The 24,857-nt window shown below is 35.1% G+C and overlaps 1 protein-coding gene and 1 pseudogene across 1 annotated transcript in view; one reads left to right on the top strand and one right to left on the bottom strand.

Annotated features, from left to right (window-relative positions):
* Positions 1 to 24,857, bottom strand: part of MALRD1 (MAM and LDL receptor class A domain containing 1) — an 879,021-nt gene that overhangs the window by 455,115 nt on the left and 399,049 nt on the right. The gene's annotated exons all lie outside the window — the stretch shown is intronic.
* LOC141493682 (large ribosomal subunit protein eL32 pseudogene) lies at positions 10,600 to 11,004 on the top strand (annotated as a pseudogene).

Genomic DNA, 24,857 nt, shown 5'->3' with positions numbered 1-24,857 from the left:
ATGGCCTCAGATACTTAATAATTGCCTAGCTGTGTGACCTTGGGCAAGTCACTTAACCTCATTGACTCAAAAAAAAATTTAAAAATATCACTTGAGAAAAAATATTCATAGTAACCCTGTTTGTGGTAGGAAAGAATTAAAAATTGAGTGAATGACTATCAGTTGAGGAATGGCTGAACAAATTGTGGTCTACATATGTCATAGAACACTATTGTTCTATTAGAAATCAAGAGGTATGGGATTTCAGAGAAGCCTGGAAAGATTTGCATGAATTGATGCTGAGCGAGATGAGCAGAACCAGAATAATACTGTACACCAGAACAGCAATATGGGGTTAATGATCAACCTTAATGGACCTGCTCATTCTATCAATGCAATAATCAGGGACAATTTTAGAGTACCTGTGATGGAGAATAGCATCTGTATCCAGAGAAATAACTGTGGAGTTTAAACAAAGAGCAAAGCGTATGACCTTCAGTTTTTCTTAAGTATCCTATGCACTACATAATTTTGCTCTAATATTTTATTTTCTGCTCAAGGATATGATTTCTCTCTCAACACATTTAATTTTGATCAATGTATAGCATGGAAATGATGTAAAGATTATCAGATTGGCTTCTATGGGGGAGTCGGGGGAGGGAAAGAAGGGTGGGAGGAAAATTATAAAATTCAAAACCTTACAAAACATGATAGGTAGAAACTACTATTGTATATAATTGGAAAACAAATTAAATATTTTAAAAAGGGCTGCTCAGTCACTCAGTGGGTTGCTGAATCCCATTGCTACTTACAGTGAGGAAATGATTCTATTACCTGGGCCATCTATGTATCTGCTCACAGTGTATCTGCACCTGCAGCTTTGTGATATGTCTGTTGCCACAAGACGTTGAGGAATGGTAAAGTGGTATAGGGGATGTCTTTTGATGCGTGTGAAAATTCAATTTGTGCGGTAGAGTTGCACAAAGTTGGCCTCATTCTCTCTTCCAAAGTAATCATGATCCAGCAGCAAGACAAAGTCAAGAAAACTGTTAAAGGCTCTAGATGCAGTGGAAGACCTTGGCATCTCTGAAGTCTAACCAAGGTCTAAGAACTCTGCAGCACCTGCTTCAGTTGGCTTCATGACCAACGGAACAAATTGTTCTCTTCTGCCCAATCCACCAGCAGAGGACTTCACATGCTGGGGGGAAACACATGTTAGAACTCATCAATGAGCCTGAGACTCCCTCAGTTATCCTCAGTCTGGTTCAGCCTGCCTGCCACAATTGGTTTACTAGGATATGGTCACTGCATGCTACAGCTTCTTGCAGCCACAGGTGAGAATTAGGTGGCTCAGGCGGACATCACATTCGGAAAGTAGCACTGAAGAGGGTTTGACAGCCATCAAGCTAATAGCTAGTCTTCCTTGAATCAACCCACACACATATAAGGTGTAACAGGAAAGAGAAAAAGAAATCTTCATAATAGTAATTAGGGAATAAGAATCAAAGGTGAAGAGGAATCTGTACCATAGCATTATTGGAAATTGTCATAAAATCCCTTGGGTTTTCCAATATGAAATATGAGAACATATAACAATGAAGAAATGGTAGATGATAATTAATAATTTTAAAGGGAAAATAATGTTTTTATCACAAAGTTTAAAGAATTAGGTGAATTATTATTATATTATTAATTATCATTATTAGTATTCACAAGACTAGAACTTGTGAATCTCAAGGATTCTGAGTAAGGATCCTTTTCTACATGGCTAAAAAAGCACATCTTAGGACTGTATATTAATAAATTATTATTTTCCATGCACTAGAAGTACTAGTAAGATTTAATGATGATGGAAGCAGCTAGGTGGCACAGTGGCTAGAGCTCGGGCCCTGGACTCAGGAAGACCAGAGTTCAAATCCAACCTCAGACACATAATAATTGCCTAGCTATGTGACCTGGGGCAAATCACTTAAGTCCATTGCCTTAAATTTTACATATATATATATAAAGACTTAATGTCTTATGTTGGCATGATTTTTCTCAGTCTATAAATAAATATTTTATGACTTTTGGGTCTGAGGGTATATGTAAGATATAAGACATTTGCTTAATTGTGCAAATTGCTATGAATAAATATTGTTTTAACAGAATTTCAAGGAAGGTCTCAAAAAGGTGAGATTCACTTTAGGGAAATGTGGGTGAATTTTGAGAGTGCTATGTGAAGACTAGAGGTAGGCACAATAGTTGTCAGAAATTATAAATTAATAGAATCAGAAAAAGGATATAAGACCACCAAAGTAGAAGATCATACACTTTCCCCAAATCACACCATTTCTCAAACAATTTCAAAACTTGAGTTACGTTAAGAGATAAATTCATTTCAGTTATATTTATAGTTGAAACACCATGAGCACAAAGGAGATAAAAACATGATAAACTAATATTAAAGAAGGCTCAACTTGCCACCTCCCCCCGCACAAACACTGCACTCATCCTGACCTTCCAGCAGAAGTGCAAAGCTGATCCTTGAAAAATAATTTGCAGTAGAACTTTTAACTCTGACCACTCTCCTTTCCCCCATCCCTTTTCCTCCTTCTGTGGAAAGTCAATAGTCAGAAGATTGCTCTTCCTGGAACTACAATTTATAAACATTTTGTGCTTCAGTAGGATTCCAAAAAAAAAAAGGGGGGGGGATGAGGAACAGGGGGAGCTGAGATTCTAGTATCTTTTGAGTTTTCCCCAGGTCTGAAAACAGAAGGCTATCATTCAGCTGGGTTTTATTCACACAAAAATCACTTGAGAAGAGATCCAAGTCAGTGATACCAATGACCTAGTGTGGGGGGAGGATTAAACACTGAATTGTAGTGCTATGAGATCCTTCACCAAAGAAGGAGTTAGTAAATCGAATTGCCACATATCTCAGGAAGGAGAAAACTCAATTAAAAAAAAACCTTGAACATAAATAAATCAATAGAAATTAATTAATAAGGGAATATCACCTCTAGATAATCTGAGTCTCTCTCTCTAACACACACACACACACAAACACACACACACACATACACACACACACACGTATTTCATGACAAAGGAAAATGAAAAATGATCAGCAGAGTATCTGTTAGATACATAAAAAGAACATGGTACTACTAAGAAATGATTTAAGAGAGAAATAAGAATTGTGAATGGAGAATTTATAGCCTGAACAGAAGAAATACTTGGTTACAGAAAACATTTAATCCATGATTATTAAAAAGATAAAAGACGACATCTGATTTAGAATCCAGATGCACAGAAGTAAAGGGAAATCCAAAAGGAGAGAACAAAAATGATAATATAAAAAAAGAAAATAATATGGCAAAATATGTTTATCTTTTAGTGAGAATGTTTAGATACAATTTAGGCATTATAGATCTACTAAAAGAATGCAAGTCATATGGAAGAAATAATAAGAGATCTACTCAGAAATTCTGAACAGAAAAAATAAAATGCCAGTCAAAAGAATATACAGATGAGTTACAAGAGATATATTTCTTGAGAGTAAAGAGTTCTAAATTTAGTTCTGAGTTTGGCACTTCTATGCCCTATATCCATGGACAAATTAGTTTCCCCTCTCTAAATTTAACTTTCCTCTTCTGCAAAAGAAAGAATTTAAGATCAAATATCATCCCATTTAGCTCTAAAATTAGTGAAAATGAAATTGTCCATGGAGGATTCTAATCTCCAGATCACTTTTTTAAAAACTTAAATGGTTTTCAAAGAAAAAAAAATTGCCAACATGTTACAATGCTTCTAAAATATTATTTCCATGAGATTTTTTTAGTTGGAAAACATATTCTTCAAATGTCTAAAAATGGTTGAGGACATTATAAATTCCTTAGAAGATACAATGCGATACATTGTCCTTGTTCTGATCAACATTCTTTGAAAATACCATTTTTAAAAGAAAATGGACACGACTTTAAATTAGATAATTTACAGCTCTGTGCTCTACATAGCCATATTTGATCAAAAGCGGAACAGAATATTAAACAGCATCTATGAAAAAATAGGTTCATTTGAATCACCTACAAGCAATGTACAACTTGGGAATTTCTTTGCTTCAGGTCCTGATTTCTAAAGTCCCACCTGAGAAATCATCCACCATGGCCCCAGTTCTTCAATTGGCTTTAGCCACAGATTGAAAATGTTCAGTTCTTCAGAACAAGCAAATGTACAGTGTTAAGAAATATGAGCTTTGCCCCAGGCTTAGATACAAGCTGGTGGTGATCTTTGTTTACAAAGAGGACTGTAATGGGTAAAGCCTTAACTTGCACTTGAAATGATTTAAAGTGAAGCAGGGTTGCACAAATTCTTCCTCCTCACTCTTTCTTCCTGATTCATCTAAGACCAGAGTAGAAAAAAGTCTAGTCAGTTGATGACCTGGGTATATTTGATGTCTGACCAAGTACCTATTTCAGGAACCTTGATGGCCATTGGAATAAATTGTTCTCATGTGTCTATTCTATACCCGGTTTTGTCCATCTGCTGATATGACTTGGACTCAACAGGTGGGAGTTGGTTGAAGGTATACAACAAAGGTGAATGAGCAGCCCTGAAAAAGCTCAACAGCCATCACACCAGAGGTGCTAATTTTCTCAACATCCCACATACTTATATACACACTTTTATCTTCTGATAGAATGTCCTTAAAGACAGGAAAAGCTTGTTTTTGTTGCTTTAGTATATCCATTATCTATCAAAATGGCAAACATAAAGTAGATCTTGATGAACACTGGTTGACAAATTGATTGAGGGAGGAGAAAACATTCTGTTAGTACTTTTTATTGCTCAGATCTGGAGAAATTTTGCAGCTCTCAGGACTAATGAAGACCGACTTTTTTACTGCTCTACATATAAAGGATGAGTTAGAACATATAAAGCACTTTACTGGAGAAAAGACCCACATGTACAAGATTATTCATAGCAGTTCTTTTTCTGGTGAGAAAGAACGGAAAAGTAAGAGGATGTCCAACAACTGGGGAATGGATGAACAAGTTGTGGTATTGGAATGTAATGGAATTTTATTTTTCTGTAAGAAATGATGAGTAGGGAGATTTCAGAAAAACCTGAAAAGATTTACGTGAATTAATTCTGAATGAAGTGAACAGAACCGGAACACTGTATACCCCTTTTTTAAATTTAAGGCAATGGGGTTAAGTGACTTGCCCAAGACCATATAGCTAGACAATTATTAAGTGTCTGGGGCTGGATTTGATCTCAGTTCCTCCTGACTCCAGGATTGGCACTCTATCCACTGGCCACCTAGATGTTCCAACACTGTATACCCTTAACAGTAACATTATGTGATGATAATTATGATAGGCTTAGATTATGATAGAGCATTACAGTGACCAAAGACGATTCTAAAAGACCTGGTATGGAAGATGCCATCCACATCTAGAAAAGAACTCTGAAATCTGAATGCAGATCACAGCACACTATTTTCATCTTTTTAAAAGTATTTTGTTTTATCTTTCATGTGAATTATCCCTTTTGTTTTGATTTTTCTTTCTTAGAAGGACTAATATGGAAACATAGGTAACATGATTATTCTGGGTGGGGGAGGGAAGAGGGAGTGGAAGAAAACTTTATAAAAATGAATGTTGAAAACTATCTTTATAATTCCAAAAATAAATAAGTAAATGAAATGGAACACTTCCCAATCCTTGAAATATTAGGTACTATTACTTTAATTTCCCCTTACAGACGCATCAAAGGATTAATGGTAACTTCTTCTACTTTAACCTTCTCTGCATCATACTTGGCAACCATTTTCCTCTTGGTATTCATCATTTAGAAATTACCTTTACTTCACTAGACTGGCACTCATTACAAATGTTCACTGATCTTCCTGTTTGGTCTGGCTGATCACATGCTGCCTCTGACATTCAGAACCTATTACTTCCACAATTTAATGAAATCTGAAATATATATTGTTTCCTTATTGGCTCCTAGACAACATATAACTTTAACTGATCGTTATCCTTATCTGTCCTGCATAATTCAATAGATACTATTATAATGATTGGAAGGCCAAGTCACATAGGAAGAAAAGTTATCCCTATATGCCAGGCTAGGAGGTAGATTTACATTTTGAAGTTCTTCAAAGCAAAGTGGGGGGGCATGGAGCCAAGATAGCAGCATGAGGGCAGGATTTCCCAGATATTCTCTTCCAAGATATTCCAAAAACCTTTAAATTATAACTCTAAATTTTAAAGAGGCAGAACCCATATAAAGAGGTAGTGAAACAATGCTCCAGTCCAAGGTAACATGAAGATGCAGAGGAAAGCTCTGTTCCACCAGGATCAGTGTAGCCAGGGTCACACTATGTGGAGAGAAGCTCCAGTTCTCCAGGAATAGCATGCGGGGTGCCTGGGTCCCTGGGAACACTGGCTACTGGCAGTAGAAGTGGTTTCCAGACATCCCACCTCAGGGACCACCAAGCACAATTTGGAAGCTCAACAGAGAACCCTCTGCCAGTGTGAGCACAGAACCCAGACCAGTGTAGCCCTTGGAACAGCCCTGGTCCTCAGCACAGCTCCGGCCAAGGGAAATACAAGCAGGCCCACAGAGCCACCCAACAGCTACTCCCAGAGTGCTCAGCCTAGGGAAGGTAAGGAAGGGGGTAGGGGGAGAATATCAAGGTCTCTCTGCTATCCATGAGACAGGACCTAAGTACTTTGACCATATGCAGACTCTGCACACAATCTGGGGCCCTCTAGTGCTAACAGTAGAACAGGGACTCTCCTCACAGCTCCAGGGCAGAGAGGTACAATTGTGGTCATCCACAGACCAAAGCACAGGCCAGGAGAGCAGTCAGAGCTTCTCAAAAGACATTGAAGGAGCAGAGGTCCTTGCTGGTCAATTCTAGAACTTCCTCAAGTCAAAAGGAAACTATTATAAGCAGACAGAAACAAAAAATTCAAATATTGTGGTACTGTAGTCACAATTACACAGGACTTAGCAACATCTACATTAAGGGGTTATAGGACTTGGAATACAATATTCCAGAAGAAAAAAGAACTTGAAATGCAACAGAGAATCAACCACCCTGCAAAACTGAACATCCTATTCCAGGAAAATGATGGCCATTCAATGAAATGTAGGAATTTCAAACCTAACTGTTGAAACAATCAGAGATGAACAAAAATTTTGTTTTCTAAGTACAGGACTTAGGTGGAGCATAAAGAGGGTGGATGAAAAGGGTAAATTATGAGGAATTTACTGATATTGAATTGCTTATATTTCTGCACGGGAAGATGATACTGTTAACTCATATGAACCTTCTCATTTATTAAGCACTTAGAAGGAGCATATATAGACAAGAAACAGGAGACAGTTGAATATGAAGGTATAATATATTATAAAGCTGGAGTCAATAGGTGAAAAAGGAATGTACTGGGCAAAAGAGAAAGAAGAGGTAGAATGGGCTAAGATACATTCTCATCAGAAATGGTTTAGAGAAGAAAGAATATACATACTTGATAGAGTATAGAAATTTATCTTACCCTAGAAGAAAAAGGAGAGGAAGGGGATGGGAAAAAGGGGACAGGGGAGGGTAGAGGTATTTTAGGTGATAGAGGAGAAAGTAGATCATGGGAGAGGAGAGTGAAACAACACACTTTCTTTGTTTTTCAGCCAAGTGGTGGGATTGGGTGGCCTGACAGGGGCCACAGGGCTGGGTGGTTGCTGGGTCTCTGAGGTCAGATTTGGGCTCAGGTCCTTCCAGCCCCAGGGCCTGTGTCCTGTCCACTGTGCCACTTGGCTGCCCCATAATACACTTTTGAGGAGGGGCAAAGTGAAAGGAAAGAGGAAGCAAAATAAATTGGAGTGGGGAAGAATGAATGGAGGAAAATAAAATCAGCAATAGCAAGTGTTGGGAAAAAGTATGGCAGCAACTTCTCTGATGGACTTATGAAAAAGAATGTAAATCAACCCCAGAGACAGAGTTGATGGTATCTGAACACAGACTGAAACACAGTTATTTTCTTCTTTCTTTCATTCACTTAATTTTTCATGATTTTTCTATTTTTTTGGGGGGGGGCTGTGTTTACTCTTACAACAAGACTAATTTATACTATATAAATAAATTAAAAATGCAACAAAAATTAAAAAAATAAAAGGCTAATTGTTAAACATCAAAAAATAAAATATTTGTAACAGTTAAAAAAAAGCAAAGGGACCAGATGGCCATCTATTTTATTTATGCTTAAAATTGAATTATTTATCTTCAAGATTATTAGGCTCAAGTGATGACGGTGGCTTGAAACACCAAATATTCCTTCTGGCCACCATCCTGAATCTGAAGTGAAAGCCAAGAGACATATCATGAAATCAAATTTCCCTTGGAAGAAATATATTATTTCCAAGTAAGAAAAATAAAGAGAAAAAAGAGTAATCACTTATAAATAGATAGAAATATAGTAGATCAAATGAGGTAAGGACTTTATCTGCCCCAGTTAGAAGTTCATATGATGGTCCTAAGATAGAGAAGGCAGTCAGTGATTCAGCTTCAGTGAAATTCAGTTAAGTTTTTATTTCACCTAGGCATAGTATTTAAGTCACCCAGGAGGTTCTTTCTGATCTCATGGCTCACTTTCTTCATACGTTGGAAATAGACTGTTTTCTTGTTTTCTCATGGGTCATTAACTATCATGGCCTGGGAAATGTATCAGTTTTCCCCATTTATTTTTTTCTTCAATGTTTCACACTATCATTTGTGACCAATCTCACTATCACTAAGCTTTTTTTTTTTTTAACAGAAGATTAGATTCATGTTGTTAGGGTTATTTTCCTCCATGTCATTGATGAGAGAATTTTGTGTTCAAATCCTCTCATTGGTATTTCCCAAGGACACATCTTTCCAAATGAAGGACTCTCCTCATCATTCATAATGTATAAATGAAAGGACTGCCAACCAGGGAATGTGAATAATGTACCTCATTTTAGAAACATTGTTTAAAATTGCAATGACTTGAAGGATTCTGAAATTTCAAGTGCTTGAAATGAAGAGAATGATTTGAAAAGTCACTATTTTCTCTCCTGGCAGGAGATACCGGTTGTTCTTCTATAAAGAGATGAGGGTATTAAGTCCCAAAGAAGGTATTATTCCTAGGTGATGAAAAATTGCTAAAACAGGGAAGGGGGATGTGTTTCTCCATTTTCAGACATATAAAATTTTAAAAAAAGACTTCCAGGTGAGAATGGAAATAATGCCATCTGTCAAACAGCAGTGAACTTTCCTTTTGATGGCTGAGTTCACTTTCAGATTATCATGTGTTTTTGCCTTAAAAAAGATAATTCTGAGACTTTATGAATTGAAAACAAATATATGCAGAAGTAAGGCAGCACTTATAAATAAGGAGAAAGAAAGGAAGGGAAACCTTGGATTGCTTAGGGTAGCGTTTGTATGGAATGGAGTTCAAGGAAAGTGAATTGAAATACTTATGATAAAGAGGGATGAAAATGATTAATTATTCTTCATTTTTTGAGAAATTATAGAAAATAGCCTCATTTATAGTAACAGACAGGTTGAGAAAAAATATTAAAACTTAAAAATTAAAAATCTGATTTTTTTCAAGGAACACAAGTCAAAGAAGCAAATATTTGAAAGAAATTAATAAAAAATCAGATAGAATTTTGTACCCAGCAAATGTTTTTAGAAGTAGAAAGAAAATTAAGACAAAAGATGATCTAAAAATACAGGTCAAAGCAATTTAAAAAGGGACTAATAATTCACTGATTGAAATTTATCAAAATCTTTAACTTCCTATTTTGAGAATTAATCATTTTTCACACTTACATCGTTTATATTTTATTTCTCTCTATTTTTCAAACCATGTGACCTCTTCCTATGCTCCCTCTCTCTTCCTCTAAACCCTTGTAAATAATCTCTCCCCACTCACCTTAAAGGCTCAAATTATTTATTGATGTCCTGTGCAGTGGGTAGCGTTTGTATAAAACCTTACAGAGAATTATAAAATTGTAAACTACAAAATTGATAACTTTATCATAATAAAATCCATAGATCAGAGAGATGGAAGATTTATATGTATGGATATGCATATGTGATTATGTAGGAATTTGTCATATCTATGTTCAAAGATTACTTCTATTTGTGTATGAATATATATATATTCATATAGCACTATTCTACTTTGTTCACTATCTAAATGAAAATTATGCAAAGCTACAGGATACATATATACATGGAAGGAAGGAAGGAAGGAAGGAAGGAAGGAAGGAAGGAAGGAAGGTAAGAAGGAATGACTGAGACAGATACATAGGTAATAGAAAGATGGATGATGGTTGGACAGTCATAAAGAGAGATAATAAGTATTGAAACAGGAATCAAGAAATCTATGTATCTCATTTTATCTCTGTCATTGACCATTTTTTATCTTGTTCAAAGTCCTCATTTTTAAGCATTTCTTTTACCCATTAAAGCAGGAGAATACATTTCCAAAGCTAATACTCTATGATACTAGCATTTCCTCACTTGTTAAAGGAAAGCTACTGTCACAGGCTTATTCAAAGAAGTAAATGGAGTGGAGGGCTTGTCTTCTCTTTGCTGGCACCATGCCTGCCCTCAGACCCCTCATGAAGCATAAAATTGTCCAGAAGATGATCAAGAAGTCCATCTGACACCAGTCTGACAGATATGACAAGATCAAGAGAAACTGGTGTAAACCAAGAGGCATTGAGAACAGAGTGTGAGGAAGATTCAAGAGTCAGATCTTGCTGCCCAATATTGGCTATAGAAGCTATAAGAAGACAAAACACATGTTACCAAGTGGATTCAGAAAGTTTTTGGTGCTCAGTGTCAAAGAGCTTGAAGTACACGTGATGTGCAACAAATCTTACTGTGCTGAGAATGCTCACGTTTCATCTAAGAATCACAAAGTCAGTGATGAGAGACCAGCTCAGTTAGCTGTCAAGATCTACAATCCAAATGCTAGACTGAGGAGTGAGGAAAATGAATAAAAAGCTTTGCATGTTTTTATTTGTGTTAAATAAACCTTCAAACAACAACAAAAAAAAGAAATAAATGGATGATTTTTAAAATTAAATCAAATACTTAATGATAGCAGTTTAAAAGTGAAATTAGGTGACCATACCCTTTATAAGAATCAGCAAATCAAAAAACATGAATTTTCTGCTTTTTTGAGGTCTTCCAAACCTTTTCATCACTCTTCAAACTTAGCGTGGTTATGCTTTGCCCTCAGTTTCTTAAGCAGAGAACTTTGACTCATATTTATTAAGAAAACATAAAACTATTTCCTTCTTCCTCATCACATATGATGAAGATATCATCTTCTAGTACCTCCTTCTTTATCCCCGCCTCACATAAAGGAATGAAAATATTCCTTACCAAGGCCCATCTCTCTGTTGATACAAGTGATTTATTGCCATTGGTTTTCTCCAACAAATGTCCCCTTCTATCATCCTTAGTCAATCATTTATTGTAAATCTTTCTATTTACTGTCTTCCTTCTGATTGCTTTAAAAAAGTACATCTTCCCTAGCCTCAAAAAAATTGCCACTTGTTCTACCATTCCATCCCTGCTAAATATTGTCCTATTTCTCTATTGTTCCTTTTGACTACAATTCTTGAAAAAAAGCTGTCTAAAATAAGTGTCTCCACTTTCTGTCCTCTCACTCCATTGTTAACCCCTTAGGTGTAAAATAGAATAATTAAATGATCTGAGCTCATGGGTTTCCCTCACTCATGTCTGTCTTTTCCTACTAGGCTTCTGCAAGCATTTGCTCACATTCTCCCAGGGATACTGTATGCATGAGTCAAGATTATAAGAGGTTTAGGGGCAGATTGCATTGTTTTATTATTATTATTAAATTTGCTTGATATAAGTAATTAAAATATGATTGTTTTTACTATTGTTCTTTAGTAAATGCATTATATTTTGAGTAAATGTTATAATAAGAAACTTATATTGTGTAAATGGGGAAAAAACTAGGGAAGGCTCATGAACTATGGCAGTTAGTAAGAGGAGAACTATACAGTTACACACACACACACATACACACACACAAACACACACACACACACACACACACACACACACACACACACAGGATTAATTCCTGGATCCTAAGAAAATATGAGTTGCACCTTGTGACCCTTCTTTGAGAACACCAGAAAAAGTGAGTGCAAATTGTAATAAATAATCCAGTATAGACAGTAAGAACAGAAACCTGTATAATAGAAATACACAGGAAATATGGTATTTTCAAGTGGACCTCTCTGGAAGGAGTAGATGGTATATATAAGAAAGTAAGAGAAAAAGAAGACTGGAACAGTTGGTCTGATCCAACCTTTCTGGAGAGCAATCTAAATTATACACAAAGGGCAATAAAAATGTGTATACCCTTTGATCCAGCAATACCACTACTGGGTATATACCCTGAAGAGGTCATGAAGGGATAAAAACATCACTTGTACAAAATTATTCATAGTAGCTCTCTTTCTGGTGGCAAAGAATTGGAAATTGAGTGGATGCCCATCAATTGGGAAATGGCTGAACAAACTGTGGTATATGTATATGATGGAACACTATTTTTCTACTAGAAACCAGGAGGGATGGGAATTCAGAGAAGTCTGGAAGGATTTGCATGAACTGATATTGAATGAGATGAGCAGAACCAGAAGAACACTGTACACCCTAACAGCAACATGGGGAAGATGATCAATCTTAATGGACTTGCTCATTTTATCAGTGAAACCATTAGGGACAATTTTAGAGTATCTGTGATGGAGAGTACCATCTGTATCCAGAGAAAGAACTGTGGAGTTTAAACAAAGACCAAAGACTATTATCTTTAATTTTTTTAAAAAAGTTATCTAATTATGTAAGTTTGCTATCTCATATTTTATTTTTCCTTTAGGATATGATTTTTCTCTCATGTGAGATTGGGGGAAATTATAAAATTCAAAAAAACAATAAAAAATGTTCAGTAGGAGTAAGCTAGGTAGCACAGTGGATAGAGTACCAGCCCTGGAGTCAAGATGACCTGAGTTCAATTCCAACCTAGCTGTGTGACCTTGGGCAGGTTACTTAACTTCACTCCTTGCAAAACCCCCTAAAAATGTTCACTGAAGGAACGTCATGCTCAAAATACTGTTGTAGTAGGATATCTGGGAAAGTGATCTTTTATTACACTTGTAATCAAAAGTAGAACAGCTAGATAAGTATTATAGTAGCCCAGGCATGAGGTCATAGATTGAGAGCTACAAAGTACCTCCAATGGCATTTAATTCACCTCTCATTTAACAATTAAGAAAAAAGGAGCTACAGTGAGGGAAACTGATTTGCTCAAAATGCAGTTTCTTTGCATTTTAAAAAATCATTAATCAAGTATTTTTCAAAAACAAAAGAGTAACTGTGGCTATAGGAAAGCAGGGACCTGAGTCACAATTCCAGGAGAGAAGAGAACTTTTGGTCACTATCAAGATAGTAAATCTCTGGTGGCAGTTGAAAGGCATGAAAAACTCATAGTGTTTTTAAGTTCAGAAGAGTTAGGAGTCTGGTTAACAGTCACAAGGTTAGGAGGGGGACTAGTACTTACAATTGCAGAGGGCCATACAGGCCAGGACAGTGATGATAGTATCTCTACTTGGATCATACCACATTAGAAGTACTGAAAACAGATACTGGAAACTAGCCCAAATAACAGAAACACAACTTGAAGCTTTCGATAGTGCCCCCACCCCTACCACAGAAACAGAGCCCATCTTTAACAAAAAAATTAAAAGTAAAAATTGAGCAAAGAAAAAAAAATCCTCAACAACAATAATCAAAAAAGCTACCACTATATCAGGGAAAAGCAAGATAGGAATTCAGAACACAATGGTAGCAAAACAACTTACAAGCAAGGTCTCAAAGAAAAAATGTCAATTGGATATAAGTTCAACAAGAATTCTCAGAAAAGCTTAAAAAAGAATATTAAATATCAAATATGTTAGGCATAATAAAAAATGAGGAAAGAAATGAGAATGATGCAAGAAAATTATGAAAAGAGAGTCAATAGCTTCATAAAAGAGACACTGAAGAAAATTAAGACTTGAAAGCTTAAATTATCCAAATGGTTAAAGAACCACAAAAATCCACTATAGATAAGAACTCGTAGAAAGGAATTCACCAAATTGAAAAAGGGGTACTAAAATAAACCAATGAAAGGAAGGCCTTAAAAAGTAGAATTGGCTAAATAGGAAGAGAGGTACAAAATCTTACTGGAAAAAAATTCCTTTAAAATTAGAATTGGGCAAATAGAAATTAAAGGTTCCATGATACATCAAAAAGCAATCAAAGAAAGTCAAAAGAATTGGGAAGCAAGAAGAAAATATGAACTAACTCATCATTAGACACCATCTTTCAAGAAATCATTCAGGAAAGCTGATGGGGTATTCTAAAAGCAAAAGGTAAAATAGAAATGGAAAGAATCCACTAATAACTTCCAGAAAAAAGTTCTCAAAATGAAAATTCCTAGGAATATTGGAGCCAAATTACAGAGGTCCCAGGTCAAAATGAAAATATAATAAGCAACCAGAAAGAAACAATTTAAATATAACTGAACCACAATCAGAATAACAGATTTAACTACTTCCAATTTAAAGTATTGGCAGACCTGAGACATAGTATTTGGGGACTTGAAGGAGTTAGGTTTGCAATCAAGACTAATCTATCAAGAAATAGTAAGTTCAATTCTTTCGGGAGTAGAGAGGAATAGATTTTGAAAAATTCCTAATGAGAAGATCATAGTTGAGTAGAAAATCTTATATTTAAACATGAAGACTCGAGGAAAATATAAAAAGGTAACCATGAAAGAGAAGTAAAAGACTTAATATTGTTTTATATTATTATATGTGAAGATACTACCTATATAGCCAAAGAATTTTATAATTAATAGGGCAATTAGAAGGGCTATATAGAGATAGAGGACATAGGAGCCAGTTGACTTTGATGGGATATCTAAAAATATAAGAAATAAGGAAGAGGGCTGTACTGGGAGAAAAGGAAAAGTAGAGAAAATTAGGGAAAATCATATCTCAAAAAAGAGTCAAGGAATAGTTTTTCTGCACTTTAGGCATCAGTTCCCTCATCTGTAAAAATAATGAAGTTAGTCAAGATGTCCTCTAAGATCCCTTGTAGCTGTCATCATCTGCCTCCAAAAGGTGGCCCTACAATTTGACTCTCTATTCTAATTCATTCTGCACAACAGTGACAACTTAGCTTTCATTATATTCTCCATTTGTTCAAATGTTTGTAAAAGTTACTATTACTTTCCATATTAAATCCACAGATATTTCTTTTCTTTCAACTCCTCCATCATTCTGGCTAAACACTAGGTATTCACCCTTATTTCTTGCCATTTGCTAACATCTTTCCTCTTATGTATTCAATGTATTCTTTTCACTACTTCTCACATACATCATGCTTATTTTTGACTTTTACCTTTGATCATGCTCTTCTTATTCACCTAGAATTCCCTTATTTGTTTCTTCCATCCATTTCAATCTGACCTGCTCTACAGTTCCGATCAAATTGCATCTATTCACACAAATTTTTCTAACTCTAGTAGCTTATGCTGCCCTTTCTAGTCTCTTCCATAGAACCAGACTTCTTTAATAAATACTGCTTAATTTTCTTATCAAGATCATACATATTAGCCTTGTTTATACAGATAGATAATGATCTGATTAAAGAAAAGAACTATTATTTCTTTTGCATCACAAAATACTTAATAAAATCCAAAACATCAGCATACATTCATTCAATATTTGATTGTTAAACTGTTTTCTATCTTTTTAAAGCACTTCAGTTTGGTATCCTGAAAAAATAATTCTGTAATATTAATCAATTTCCTGGTCCATAAAGGAAAACTAGAACTTATGCTTCAGCAAATACTTGATAAATTTGTAATATGTTAAACAAAATAGTATTTAATAATCATGCCACAAAACTGCTATTGAGATTACCCTTAGTTTGGTTTAACTGTGATAAGTTTTAGGGAAGAGAAGCATTTGCAGAACATTGACTAACAACAGTGCATAGTTATCTCCCATTCCAATCCAGCAATCAATCAATGAATATGTTTTTTGCAGAATTGCAAAAGGCCTATATTATTGAAACAAAGTGCTTTAACACAGGGAATTTCCCAAACACAAAGAAGAGTTTATGAAATTATGCAGGCTCCATCTATCCTAACTTAGCAGGGTCTTGGGCATAGCTTCTAATAATCTTAGAAGCTATGCCCAAGACCTCTTCTGCTTTAGACCCTGAGTTCTTAGAACTTTTCCCTCATCTTTCTCTGTTCAATTTTTCCTCTCTTCTCCCTCCTTCCTTCCTTTCTTCTTCCTTCTCCTTGTCTCCCCCCTCACTGTTTTTTCTCTGCCTCTCTCTATATCTCTATCTCTCTCCTTCTTTCTTCCTTCCTTTTTTCAAGAGAGCATTCATAATTAACTGCCTGTATGCCTTTGGGCAATTCTTTTTTTTAATCTGTAAAATAAATGATTGAGATTAAATAATCTCTAAAATCCTCCTATTTAAGCCAATTTCTCTGTCTCTCTTTTTCTATTAGTTATGATTCTACATGCTGAGAAAGTTATTGAAAAAAAGTATGTACCCTGGCTTCATGGAACCTACATATTTAATAGAAGAAATAAGATTCCCTTGAATGTGTGCATGTATATGTATGTGGATACAATAACTGTGCAAATATAGAGAACTTTTTATAATCTACATATTATCTGATAGCATGATGAGAGGCCTCATGATATAATAAACAGAGCTGGCCTAAAAGTAAGTATGTCTTCAGACCCCGTGTGCCTGTGCCACATACTGAATGCGTGATTCTGAACAAGTCAACTATTTCCAGTACTTCAAATAAATTTCTCAAATTATAAATTTCAAAGCAGGTACACTTATACAAGTAGTTCTATCACCTAGAGGTACTTAAGCCAGTTAAACCAAAAGCTTGGTCTGAAAAGGATATGGATATATACACCTACAGATCCATACATACACATATATTAGGTATAATGTTAGATCTGGAAGAGTCTTTTGACATCACCTAAGAAGCAAAACCCCTCAGAGAAGAAAACCAAAGTTTAAAGGAAACAAGTGACTACACAATTTCCTGGAGTCAGTTCTTCCAACTCCTGATCCAGAATTACTTTCATCATACAAACTTGTAGAGCAGTTTAACACCTGGATTATAATTCAAATTGATTGACTCAGCAGATTTACTTTGGAAAACAAAAAAAAAATGATCAAAGATCCTGGGTTCTTGGATTTTGAGTTGTTTACCCATTATTCTGATATAGAAAGTGTACCAACTATATTGCAGACTATTTTACCTACATTTGTCTGTCATTACAGGTCACTAGGAAGGGATCATACAGCCATATTGTGAGTTTATTGATCTTAAGAGGTTGGATAAAAGTTCCTTTTTTTTAATAAGCTCAAGAGATGATCCATAAATATCAGTGTCTCTGGTCAATTTATCTGTTTTTGAAACTGCTAATATTTAAGAAAAATAAAAGCATCTTAGAATGTATAATTGGGACTGGAAAATAGTACTTTCGAGGTTAAGGAATTTCTGAAGGCATGCACACACACACACACACACACACACACACACACACACACACAGACACACAGAGAGAAATCCTTACTTTGACAAGTTGAAAAACCCTCTTCTGTTATTTCTAACATACTACTATTTTTTAACAAATAGTAGGAAATTCACCTAACAGCTTCATCCAACTGGAAAACATCTTCCTTCTACACTCTTTTATTGTTTTCTGTTCCATAACATTAACAATAACTTCTTTAAAATGAGGCAATAAAGATAGTGCCAGAGAATGCAATATTCAACATATCTGTAAGATATTAGAAGTAAGACATTTGGCTAATGTGCCTGCAACAGACCTAGTAGTTTAATTCACTCTTGTGGAATAAAATTGATTGCAAACATTTGCTCAGCATTGTTTCTATCATTCTAGGTGCATTCTGTTCTTTGAAAAAAGCATATAAATGGTATTCTACATGCCTTCAAGCTTTAATGTAATACCATGAATGTAATAATGTCATGTCACTTTGTCTCTTGGAATTTCATGAATGTCTTCATTAAGATGAGAAAAGCTGCATTGCTGCAGATACAGCTGTTATAAAACAGCTGGAATGGTGTACTTGCATGTTATAGCTTCATTTTTGTTCTTTAGCATTAGTTTCATGTGCATTTATCCTTGGGGGTGGGAGGAGAAGAGGAGAGATGAGAATAAAAAACAAAGATAACTGGCAAGTAGAGTTTAGAACGCTCACCCCCCCCCCCAGGAGGACCTAATTTTATTTTCTGAATTATTTGGTAAATAGCAGACCTTGGAGCAAATATAATTGGATGACCACAGCTAGTAAAGAAGATAAAAATGTTATAAATCACATCTTTCTTCACATTATTTCCATTTATTCATTCTAAAATATAAATTGTTTTTATTCCAGATTTAGTATCCAGACAATTGAAATCTGAACTATTTTAAAATTTTAATGATGCCAAAAATTAGGAAGTTGAGGAAAGAATATTCAAACCAATTAAGACAATTTCACATATGTTAAAAATATAAATCATTTATCATTACTTAGATTAACAAAAGAGCCTTAAAATGTCATAGACAACAACTGATTTATTTGACAAGTAGAGATATATAGTTTCCAAGGATTTCCCTAGTTTGGATGACAAGTTTAAAAGTGTTTAAAGAAAAAGGATTTGAAAAATTCTAAGTATCATCATCTCTTAAGTTGTTTGGAGGAAAGTAAACAAGTTTTGGAAATTTGAAGAGAACCCAACTCTGCAGAAGCAAAGTCAACTAAATCTTAAATAATAAAATTTAAAGAAGGGTAACAAACAGAAGAAAGAAAAAATCTACAAAGTAAAATTTTACAAGGAACTATTCACCATCACATACAAGAAAGAAATTACTTGTGGACACTAATAGATATGATTATGAAGGAAAGGAAATAATAGGAAAAGCGGTCAGACTAAATGTATTACACAAAAATGAAGCCTATGCTGGAGGTGATGGAATTTTGATGGCATTAAAGGACTAGCTATTTAAATATCTATAAATAAAATAAAACAAAAGTACAAGAAAAAAACTTAGATTTTTATTATTATGAAAAAGATTTACCAAAAAATTATCAATAATCACTATGTTTCTTACTATGCAATGGAAAATACACATAAAGAATAGAAGACCGACTTTTGAGTCAGGAAGAAGTAATTTCAATCTTGTCTCTCACACATACAGACTGATGACCCTAAAACCTCACAACCCCCTGACTTTTCAGTGCTCAGACAACTTTCTAAACTGTAAATTGGAGAAAAGTGTCAGCATCTACCAATCCAAGTATTTCATCATCAACATTCCAATAAAGTTACAGGTTTCATTTTTATCCCTATAACAATAATCTAGATGTATATGGAGATCATCAGAAGGAGACAGCTAGATGGCACAGTGGTTACTCTGGCCTGGAGTAAGGAAGATTTGTGTTCAAATGTGGTCAAAGAAAATCATTAGCTCTGTGACCCTGGACAAGTCACTTGATTCTGTTTGAATATATTTCCTCATCTGTAGCTAGAAAAAGAAATAACAAGCCTCTCTAGTATGTTTGACAAGAAGACCCTAAATGAGGTCATAAAGTGTCAGACTTGACTGAACAATACCTTTCAGAGGGATTATAAAAATTTTACAAGAGACATCTTATATTCTCTCTCTCTCTCTCTCTCTCTCTCTCTCTCTCTCTCTCTCTCTCTCTCTCTCTCTCTCTCTCTCTCTTTTAAATGGGGTTAAGTGGCTTGCCCAAGGCTACACAGCTAGGTAATTGTTAAATGTCTGAGGCCCCATTTGAACTCAGGTACTCCTGACTCCAGGCCAGTGCTCTATCCACTGCGCCACCTAGCCGCTCCCCCCACCACACACACACACACACACACACACACACACACACACACACACACACACACAAACACTTCATACAACTGAAGGAAAGATGGAGAAAACATAATTCCACTGGAATTGTTCGTGAACTGCTTTTTAAAAAAATTCAGTTGAGCAGATTCCTGTCTTAGAAGTTCAACCTGGGGCGGCTAGGTGGTGTAGTGGATAAAGCACCAGCCTTGGAATCAGGAGTACCTGGGTTCAAATCCAGTCTCAGACACTTAATAATTACCTAGCTGTGTGGCCTTGGGCAAGCCACTTAACTCCATTTGCCTTGCAAAAACCTAACCCCCCCCAAAAAAAAAAGTTCAACCTGTGACAGTCTGCTTCATGAACAATTCAAAATTATATGATCCCTTGAAACCTATCAGTGACAGCATGATTTGGAAAAATTCTTATTAAAAATATCAAGAAAGGTAAAAAAAAATGAATACGATCTCCAAATGTAGCCATTGCTCTCATGAAAGAGATCACATGTGTAGTGCATGAGGAAACTGCTGATGGATGGTGAATTCCTTCAGATATATTGCTTGCCTTTAATACTGTAATCATTTCTTGATTTCTAGAATATTACAAAGCCTTCAAAATGAGATTTGGAAACGTTCAAAGAATTTGAATTGAGGAGCCATGTACTCAGAAAAAAATAAAAAGTATCTAAGGTTTGTAGCTACACAAATTACATAAGGAGATTATTCTTCAATGTATGAATGTGCAAATATATATGGGCATTTATAAAAATCTAGGAAAGACATTGCAAATATATAATGAGATGGCTTAGAATTGAGTAGGAAGAGGATAATGGGTTGCATTGACTAGGAAATTTCAAGGTTATTTAAGAAAATTTTCCCCTTAAACAAAGATTCATCTTTTTAAAGATGATATTTCAGTGATACTATAACCATGAGTGTTCTACAACTTTCAAAAAATTAAAGATAAAGCATAGAGTGAAATACATGAAAACAATATTATTCACAATACCATGACAAGTGTGAACTATAAAGATGATGAACTAGTCATAAAGAGGAGAGGGTGATAACTTGAGGACAATCTATATCTTCAGTTGAGAGTACTGTGATGCCAAAAAATCTCAGACTCCAACACCAAAAATAACCCCTCTGCAGTTAGTTTAATGAAAGTCATGAACAGAAGTTATAAAGAATGGCCAAGCATAGATCTGTCATTTTGGATAAGATACTCAAATAATTTGAAATATGACAAAATAATGGTGCAATGTTTATATATATATATATATGTATGTATATATATATTAATATGTATGAGTATTTATAAATATATAAATATGTATATATTTATGTTTTTTCAGGACTTCTTTTTTTCCACTTTTTGCAAGGCAATGGGGTTAAGTGGCTTGGCCAAGACCACACAAACAGGTAATTATTATGTATCTGAGGTCATATTTCAACTCAGGTCCTCCTGACTCCAGGACTGGTATTCTAACTACTGCACGACCTAGCCGCCCCTTTTTTCAGGACTTCTTAGCAAATCTATGTATTCCTTAATTTTGGTGCACTAAAGACATGACTAACTTAATTAGTAATGTCTGTTTCTCAGAGCTTTTTATAAAAAATAAGAGAGAAAGAGAAAGCTGTTATCATCACCTTATAGTAATCCCATATAAAGAGTTTTTTCTAAAGCTAATATGCTTCTCTTAAGAAACTTCTCATGAAATCAGATTTAGAGATTCAATTTATCTAGGAGGCTATCCATCCATGCCATCACTCTCATTTTATAGATGAGGAAACAGGCTCAAGTAACTTATCCAGGCATTCAAGGAGTAGTCTTAGGCAAGATTTGAAACTGATGTTTTCATTACTGCAAAGGCAAGTATTCTAATACTTAACCTCTGTTCTGTTGGAGCAGAATGTATAAGAGGAAGAAAAATTATCTTAACATCGAAAGAATCAGTTCTGGACTTGGTGGCAAAACACTTTTCATTTGAGTTACAGTGAGCAAGTCATTTAATATCCCCAAACCTATGTTCTCATCTTCACAATGAGTAGACTAGTATCTTTTTTATTGTACTTTAAGATTTGCAGGGGTGGCTAGGTGGTGCAGTGGATAGAGCACCAGCCCTGGAGTCAGGAGTCCCTGTGTTCAAATCTGGTCTCAGACACTTAATAATTACCTAGCTGTGTGGCCTTGGGCAAGCCACTTAACCACATTACCTTGCAAAAACCTAAACAAATAAAAGATTTGCGAAGTTGTTTTCTTCACAATTATGTGAGGAGAATAATGTAAATGGTCTCATTTTGCTTTTTGAAACAAAGATAGTTTTGGAGGGGTGTTGGACGACAAATTTAAATTTTGATTTGACCTTTCTTCACTCTAGACTTATTAAACTTGCTCAAGGCAGGGAACCTTAAGTCTGACAACAGCCATATAAATTTTCATAACATCATATGAGAGTGCTATTTGATCAAATGTTTAATTAACTCACCCTTAAAAAACTTCTAGATTCATTGAATGTTGAGTCCAATCTGTGTTTTCCTTGGTAGTGCCAGAACAATATGACCCCAAGGTTCGGAGTTTCCCTGCCCCTGATCGAGATAATCCTCTTACTTCAGGTAAGAGTCAGATATATTCAGAAAAATTCTCCACATTGCTCTATTTTAGAAGCATATCAATGTAGTCAAATATATGTATATTATATACAACATATGCACATATATTACATGCATGTTTTAAATATATTTCACTTACATTTCTTCAACATGGCAAGAGAAGGCTCTACCAAGAAGGTCCAAGTGCTATTGGGTCCTAACATATTGACTATGCTTCTGGTATACTGTCTCTGTATTCATTCTCTGAAGTAGAGTCTTAAAAAGTTTCATTTCCAAATGACCATTTTTTTTTCTACTAAAGCAAGTTTTGAACTTTTTTTAAACTAAAGCATTCATAGAGGGTTGCTATTTGCAACAATAGAGGGGGGGTATCCACCTAGTTGAGTAGACATAATACTATGGAATTATTTAAAGCCTGTTAATGTCTGTTAGGATTGGCCTCTTATTTTGCATCACGAGTACACAGTGGATGGTGAAATAATAATAATAATAATAATAATAATAATAATAATAATAATAATAATAATAATTTCTGAAATTTTATGACAGCATTTAAAGATTTGTCAATGTCTTTACATAAAATTAACTCATTTGAACCTCACAATGAGTCTGTGAATTAAGTACAAAAAGGAACATTTTACAATTCAGGAAGCTGAACCATACTTTAAGTGACTCACTTTAAAACTTTTATGTGGGGGCGGCTAGGTGGCACAGTGTGGATAAAGCACTGGCCTTGGAATCAGGAGTACCTGAGTTCAAATCAGGTCTCAGACACTTAATAATTACCTAGCCCTGTGGCCTTGGGCAAGCCACTTAATCCCATTTGCCTTGCAAAAAAACAAAAAACAAAAAACAAAAAAAAGCCTTTTATGTGTCTGAGTACCTATTTGAACCTAGGTTTTCCTTGCTTTAATTCCAAGCCTTTATCCACTGTCCCATGCTGCCTCTCAAATATATGAAAAAAGTATATAAAGAAGAAAGACACAACAGGTTAAACAAACATCTTGCCCACCAAACAATTTTGGATAGTTCTGGCCTACTTAATAGAATATTCAAGCATCACAAGCCTAAGAATCAGTTATCTTCTATCCCACAGCTACGGAGTAGCAGAGTTCAAGTACACAGACAGGGTCCAGGCCTCTTTGCATTACATCATTCCACCTTTACAAGATATTTTAAATGTCACATTCTCTGCTCTCCTCTTTAGCTGAGTTAATAAAAGCTAATGTTTAATCTGTAATTTACAAAGCACTTTTTTGTGCTTTTATCATTAATTTTAGGAACAGTATGACTGCAGAGAAAGACTAAATTTCTGATGATGAATTGGCCTTTAGGAAATCAGAATTGAAATGCTCAGCATATTCTTTCAAAATGTTTTTTTTTTCCTTTTCCCCCTCTCTATGGCACAATATACCCTAGAGTAGAGACCAGGAGTTGGAGAAAAACTGTAACATTCAGCAGTAACTGAAATTGATCCTCAAAAGCTTCAGAATGCATGTGGGAATTCCCCTGCCAAGCTACAGAAAATGATCTGGAGTGAAGACAATTGATCTGGATCTTTACAAGTTTTGGAAAAAAAATATTTATAATATTGGGGGTTGGGGGGGAAATCCCTCTTTGTTGAATGTCTACTAACTGACCCAACTGGTTACCTCCCCTGAATAAATAGAAAACATTGATTATATTTATTTAGGAAAAAGAGTAATTCTTCCAAAAGGCATCCCAATTTTTCCATTGGCATCTGTCAAAGAAAGAAATGAACTAGCTTAAAGTGTCCTCTTAGTCTGAAAATCTATGATTTAATTGATTTAAAGTAAAAAATGTATTAGTTTATCATTTCATTTATTCATCTCCCTAGGTTTACCAAAATGCTGCAAATTGTCTTAAAATCTGACAGTGATATTAGACCTAGTGAGATCATCCTTCAAAGTTCACTATAAAATAGGAGAAAGTAAATTGAAATAGGAAGAATTAGGAGTCAAAGTATTATGTTTCCCTTATGTTAACAGGATTTCAATCGAAAAAATGAAGTATTTGGGAAGAATGAAAAGAAAAATTTGTTTTCATCCACAAATTCTATGATCCCATTGGAAGCAGCATGGATGAAACAGATAATTTGTCTGAGATTCAGGATGATCCAGGTTCAAGTCCTATCTCTGTCATAAATTGCCTAAGTAACACTGAATTCCTTCTCAGTTCTCAAACAACTCTCTAGCACTCAAAAAGCAGAGAATGTGCTTT

Source organism: Macrotis lagotis, chromosome 7, assembly GCF_037893015.1.
Source record: "Macrotis lagotis isolate mMagLag1 chromosome 7, bilby.v1.9.chrom.fasta, whole genome shotgun sequence".
Classification (NCBI taxonomy): domain Eukaryota; kingdom Metazoa; phylum Chordata; class Mammalia; order Peramelemorphia; family Peramelidae; genus Macrotis; species Macrotis lagotis.
This window is presented reverse-complemented; position numbering and strand designations above follow the sequence as displayed.